We start from the raw sequence: 6,972 nt of genomic DNA, 5'->3' as shown, positions 1-6,972 counted from the left end.
AGAACAATTAATTAAATTGGTGATGGACTTTGCTAATTCTCCACTGCATTGTTTTATAATTATTGAATTTATATCATCTATACCTGCACTATTTGTAGAAGAGAGTTTATTAATTAAATTTATTGTTTCTCTTTCATTAATTTCTGCAAAGTGAAGTCTGGTATTAGTAATTGTTTGTGGAACATATGTAGAATTAAACTTTGCAGCCATTACTTTACCTATATTACAATATGTGTCATTAAACTCATTAATTTTGTTCTTTTTCTCAGTTAAAGAGACAGTGTTTGTAAAAAATTCATTAGTTTTTTTATGACTATCTGTGAGAATTTCATTAACTAAATTCCATGTTTTTTTTGGATTATTTTAACTTTTTTGAAAATTATGTGTGTCATATTGTTTACGTTTTTTTCTTTTTAGAGCAGTGAATTTATTGAGCCAAAAGTGACATTTTTCTTTAAAGTAAGTATTATTTGAATCTAGACTATATTTGTGATACCAATAATTTCTAATTTTTATTAAGCGAATACATTCACTGTCTATCCACGGTTTGCTATATTTTAAATTTTTATTAATTTTTTTTTCAAATGTAGTAGATTCGAGACAGTTGTTCAAATTTCCAACAATTTGTTTATAAGCTACAGCGGTAGCACTTGTTAAATTGTCAAAATTACAATTAGCCAGCTGATTCCTCAAAGCAACAAAATTTGTTTTTCTTTTCACATATGTAATTTCTTTAGAGTTGTTTGTAAAATTATTTTATCAATTTCTAATAGTAAAGCATTATGATCAGTAAAATTGGTTCTTAAATGTGTAATAATTATTTTATTTTTTAGATTGTTTTTGAGAATGTGGTCAATGCAGGTTCCAGAGCTGGGTCTTGTCACAGAATCATCACAAAAGAAGAATTCATTGGTCTCCACAATAGTTTTATATTCAGAAGTGTTTTTATCTTGTGAATCATGTAAATTAAAATTGAAGTCTCCTATAACTATTGAATCTTTATTTAAGTAATTTAATTGTGAATCTAACAGTGTGAAGAATTTATCAACAAAATTCTTATTGTTATTTGGAGGTCTGTAAATTGCAGAGATATTCAGGCTTTTGTTGTTTGTTATAATTTTTACTGAAACTATACTATTGTAGTCATCACAAAAAGTATCAAGAATTTCATACTTTATTGAATTATGAATAAACAGACCAACTCCACCTCCTCTTCTATTCTCGCGACAAGAAAAAACTTTATTATAACCTATTAATTGAATCAGGTCAATTTCATCTTGAAGAATCCAAGTTTCTGTGAAAAGAATCAAATGAACCGTCTGACTTAAGCTATCCAATAGGAAAGCTATTTCGTGCATTTTGAATTTGAGACTGCGTATGTTGAGATATAAGATTTTTAATGAGCACTTTTTTTCAAATATCATATCTTGTATTTTGGTAATTGTATTTACATGAACATTTAAAGGTAAAGTATCGTAATCTATACTATCATTAATTAGCATTACTCTTGGGTAAATTATTTATGGAAAAAATACGAATTATTTTTGACCTGTCATTTTCCCTTACGAATACTTTACCATGTTTAACCCAAGCATATTTTACCGCACCTGATCTTTTTAGATCTCTCGCCCTTTTATGTAACAACCCAAAATAAGGTGTTAGACGTTCATTAATAAATATAATGTCCGTATTGGCGTAATTACTTTCGGGTAAAATTTTGCTTGTTTTAAGTACTTTGTTCTTTCTTGCCTCAATAATTTTACTTTTCATTTCAATATTTCGGAGTTCTACTATAAGTTTGGCTGGCTCACCTGAATTTTTTGATGTTCTCCTTCCTACATATGCTTCTTTTATTTCATCAGCTATAATATTAACTCCCAATTCCTGGATAACTTTGACAGTAGTTTCAACAGGATTCATAACTTCTTTAATCCCAGATATTTCAAGATATTTTCTGTATCTTTTCTGCTTAAGCAGCTCGATTTCAACTTGGTTATGCTCAAGCTGGCACCCAATATTTGGGTATAATTATATTTGAGCACTCAAAATGTCGAATTGATGGGTCATCCGCCGTACAGTCCTGATTTAGCACCCAATGACTTCTTCTTATTCCCTCACATCAAAAAAAAAATGCGTGGACAACGATTTTCAACACCTGAAGAAGCAGTCGATGCGTTCAAAAACCATGTTTTGGAGGTGTCTCAATCGGAGTGGAAAAAGTGCTACGAAAATTGGTTTCAGCGCATGCAAAAGGGTATTGATCTTCATGGGGAATATTTTGAAAAACAATAAAACCATTTCCAATGATAAATGTTTGTTTTTTATTGCTAGACCCGAAATATAAATAGTGACCCTCGTATATGTATATTACGCGTGTCTTTTGGAAGAAATAAAGTAAACTTAAAATATCTCAGCTACAGAATGGAACACAATTTCAAAACTACAGAAATAATTCTTGCAAGGCTTGCAATGCAAGCACACACGACTAGTTAGTATAATAATAACATAATTTATAATTTAAATTTAAATATTCCATCATAGTACTCATGGAATTCTCAGAATATTCAAATTATGCATGATTCAAATTATTTATTTTAAATCAGTCAGTACAGTACAGATTATTTTTTTGTAAATATATGTAGTAGCTGAATGGAAAGTTTGTTTTTAATTCTCAGAATTTAGGTGAGTTTAACTTTCTCAAAATAAAAATTATTATATATAAAGCGAACAGCTTTTTTCAAAAATGAAAATTATCAACAACTCAGCTCGAAATCACTTGAATGATGAAAGGTTGAAAAGCTCTTTACGTGTTGCAGTTTCTCATACACCCGCAAATATTTCTAAACTTGTCGACAAGAAGCAGTGTCAAATTTCTCATTAAAACTTTTAATACTTATTTTTATTTTTTCTTATTATAATTTTTCAATCACTATTCTTATAATAATATATTTAAGTTTAAGAAAATAATTATAATACCTAATATACATTCAATCAAAATTTAAAAATAACTACAAAATGCCTTGAATACTTATTACTAAAATTAAACTTGCTTATTACTAGAAAATAAATCTGCTATAATTGCGGCCCGGGAACGATTGCTTTTTCTCATTTAGCCCAATTCGAAAAAAGGTTGCTCATCACTGATATAGAAAATCCTAATCTAATGACATACAACGCGCCATCTCTATTAAAGTGCGATTTGCTCGCTTAGCTATACGATTCTGCTGAGAAGTATAGGGTACTGAAAGTTCTCGTTTAATTCCATTTTGTTCTAAGTATTCACTAAACTGTTTTGACAAATATTCGCGTCCGTTATCAGTTCTTAGGCATTTTATTTTTCTCCCGGTTTCTCGTTCTACATACGTTGGATTTCTTTTAAACGCTTCAAAAACATCGCTTTTATTTTTTAAAAAGCCTACGTGAACAAATCTTGACTTGCTGTCTATAAAAGTTACAAAATATTGTGTGCCCCAATACATTTGGTACTTAGCGGACCATAAACTTAATTTGGTACTTAACGGACCATTCTGGTGTACCCCAGGGTAGTCACTTAGGTCCATTGCTGCTCATTATTTCAATTAATAATGTTGTTTCCATGCTAACGCACAGTGAGGTATTAATATATGCTGATGATATGAAAATTTTTAAAAAAATAAGCTCTACAAATCAGGCGTTGTGTCTTAGAATGATCTTAACAGCTTCTACGGCTGGTGCTCAAGTAACAACCTAAAAATCAATGTAAGTAAATGTGCACAAATGTGGTACTCTAGGCAAAAACGGCCATTTTTTACAAACTATACTTTGAATGACCAAGCGCTTAGTCGAGTTGATTCAATAATGGACCTGGGTGTTTGCTTCGATAGCAAGTTATCATTTATAAACCACTATAATCATATCATATGCAGATCAAGCTTGATGTTAGGATTCATTAAACGCTGGTCAAAGGAGTGCTGATCTTAAAATCACTTTACACAGGCCTGGTCCGTCCCCATCTTGAATATGCTTCACAAGTATGGTCACCCTATTACGATATACATATTAATAGAATTGAGTCTATTCAAAAAAATTTTTTGAGGTTTGCACTGCGCCTTCTTTCTTGGGAAAACCCCATCATTCTTCCACCTTACGAGGACAGACTCAAATTAATTGACCTACCCAAACTATCATTGAAATCGATTTTGAAGCCCAACTTGTAAATAATTCTTTTCTTTACACATATGAGCAGTTGCACCGCTGTCTAAATAACATTGATGTGAATTCGAATAAATTTGATTATTTTTAGCACACAATACAGTAATCATTACAGCGTTTGTTTTTGTCGTATCATCATTCTTTCAATCTTGTTTTTTTTTTTTTGATAGCAATCACTTGATTTGTGTACTCGTTTGCCGCAAAAATAAGATGTTCCTGAAAAACGATTGGTTTGAATATTATATTTGAAATTATTATTATTGCTATTTTCAGAATACTGACTCTTAAAGTCTCTTTTAAAATTACCTTTTGTTGCATTTTTGGATAAGAAAATATTTTGCTTAAAGTTACGTATCTTTTACATTAACAGAATTTTGTCTCCTATTTTCTTCCTCTAATAATTTAATTTTCAACACATTTGGTTCAGGAAGTAAGTTCATCTCTGTTTTCCATCGCAACAATAAAGTTTTCAAAATCATCCGGTAATGAATTTAATAACATAATTGAAACTAAATCTTTTGGTAATATAACGCCAAATAAATTCAAGAAATGTGCTATGTGCTCTGTCATACTTTGATCCTAATTTTTCTTCAAATAAATAATTACCGACCGTATTGTGTAAACAATAGGTAGTTTATGTGATGGCAACAAATTTTGCATATCGAGTTTTCGGTGGGAACGTACTTCTCCATAGTAGGAAAGTGTAAATAAACTATTTTTAGCAACCTGTCGGTCTGTCGGTTTGTCGGTCTGTCGGTCTGTATGTGAACGCGTGTATCTCAAGTTCTGCTGAACCGATTTTGATGAAATTTTATATGTAAGTTTATTTCCACCATGGCACGGATTGATCAACTTTTTTTATATATCAGGCCTCGGGAACTGCACTTTTTAGCGGGCCTGTTTTACATTTTTGAACATTTTGAAGAAAATATTCAACCGATTTACTTGAAATTTTATATATAATTTCAGCTCGACCGTCCGCAAAAACTTCTATGTTTTGGAAGAAATCAGGCATCGGCAACTAGACGTTTACTACGGGACAAATATACATTTTTGTGTATTTAAAGGGAAATAATCAACCGATTTCAGTGAAATTTAGTATTTGAATTCCTCGTATTAAAACAGTGAACATGTAAATTTTCTGGAAAGATCAGAGCTCAAAAACTGATCTGCGGGCCGATTTTACATTTTTCACCATATCTACAGAACGAATTGATGGAATTTCTTGAAATTTGATATTTGAGTTCTACTTGTTACCGAAACTAACTAGCTAGCATTTCAGGGAATTCGGGTAGCACAAAGCGAAACTCTACTAAGAGCCAAATTTACATTTTTCTAGGTATGTTAACTATAAGCTTACTAATGTCCTAAAAATTGGAAAGAAGTATTTAACAGACAGTCAGAATATTATCTGTAACACTTTCATTTAACTAGACAATACACAATGCGGTCGGTTATGTGCTGACCACATCAGATTTTTTTTATATATCATCACCTTCTTTGCAGGTCCACCGGAAATATACAATTTTGCCAGAATATTCCATGCTTCATTCGAAGTTGTAGTCCTTTTTGGCATGTTGCAGTTGATTCTCTTTTAATGAAAGTAACATCAATGCTAAAGCCTTTGCGTCTTTTGATTTCCATAATTTTCTTCAGCAGTAGGACACTTAATATCTCCATTTACATATTCCTATAGATCGTTAAATACAAGTACACTCCTGGTTTGTAACCTCCACGATTCATAATTATCATTATTCAACTTCTCCACACAATTACTTGTAATATTCATTTTGATTATATTCAATTTAACCTTTAAGAAAAAACATGAGTCTGGGCCCATAACCTGTTAAAGTTATAGAATAGCAACAAACCGGTTTTAATATTTTATAATATTTTATTAATAATACAACTGCTACCTTCAAAGGATGATAAGAGAATGAATAAAAAGAACAATAAGAAATAATTCTCAATTAATAAAAGACAGAAAGTACCTGTCGTTCACATGTTGTTTTATGTTTACATAATTCAGATAATTCACAATCAATAAATCAATTCAAACATAAGTAAATTAATTTTAAATATAATATGAAAGTGAATTGCCAATATAAACTTGTACATTTCAAACATACCTAAATCTTCAACAGTTTATTATTAATTTTCTATTATTTTTAATTTATTATTTATTATTTTTTTATTAATTATTTATTATTTATAATTAATAATTTATTATTTATTATTTATTATTTATTACTTATTATTTATTATTTATTATTTATTATTTATTATTTATTACTTATTATTTATTATTTATTATTTATTATTTATTATTTATTATTTATTATTTATTATTTATTATTTATTATTTATTATTTATTATTTATTATTTATTATTTATTATTTATTATTTATTATTTATTATTTATTATTTATTATTTATTATTTATTATTTATTATTTATTATTTATTATTTATTATTTATTATTTATTATTTATTATTTATTATTTATTATTTATTATTTATTATTTATTATTTATTATTTATTATTTATTATTTCTTATTATTGTTATTGTTATTATTTCTTATTATTATTATTGTTATTCTTATTATTGTTATTGTTATTATTTATTATTTATTATTTATTATTTATTATTTATTATTTACTATTTATTATTTATTATTTATTATTTATTATTTATTATTTATTATTTATTATTTATTATTTATTATTTATTATTTATTATTTATTATTTATTATTTATTATTTATTATTTATTATTTAT

General features: G+C 28.0%; 1 long non-coding RNA gene across 1 annotated transcript; it reads right to left on the bottom strand.

Moving 5' to 3' along the window:
- Positions 1–3,051: 3,051 nt before the first annotated feature.
- Positions 3,052–6,316, bottom strand: LOC129614927 (uncharacterized). Its single transcript, XR_008697419.1, has 3 exons — positions 6,183–6,316; positions 4,498–6,107; positions 3,052–4,407 (listed from the first exon to the last, which is right to left on the bottom strand). It is a non-coding gene; the product is annotated as an uncharacterized LOC129614927 (long non-coding RNA).
- Between the last annotated feature and the right edge of the window lie 656 nt (positions 6,317–6,972).

Source organism: Condylostylus longicornis, unplaced genomic scaffold (assembly GCF_029603195.1).
Source record: "Condylostylus longicornis isolate FDR11 unplaced genomic scaffold, ASM2960319v2 ptg000127l, whole genome shotgun sequence".
Lineage (NCBI taxonomy): Eukaryota > Metazoa > Arthropoda > Insecta > Diptera > Dolichopodidae > Condylostylus > Condylostylus longicornis.
The sequence above is the reverse complement of the archived record's forward strand: the minus strand, read 5'-3'. Positions and strand labels throughout refer to the sequence as shown.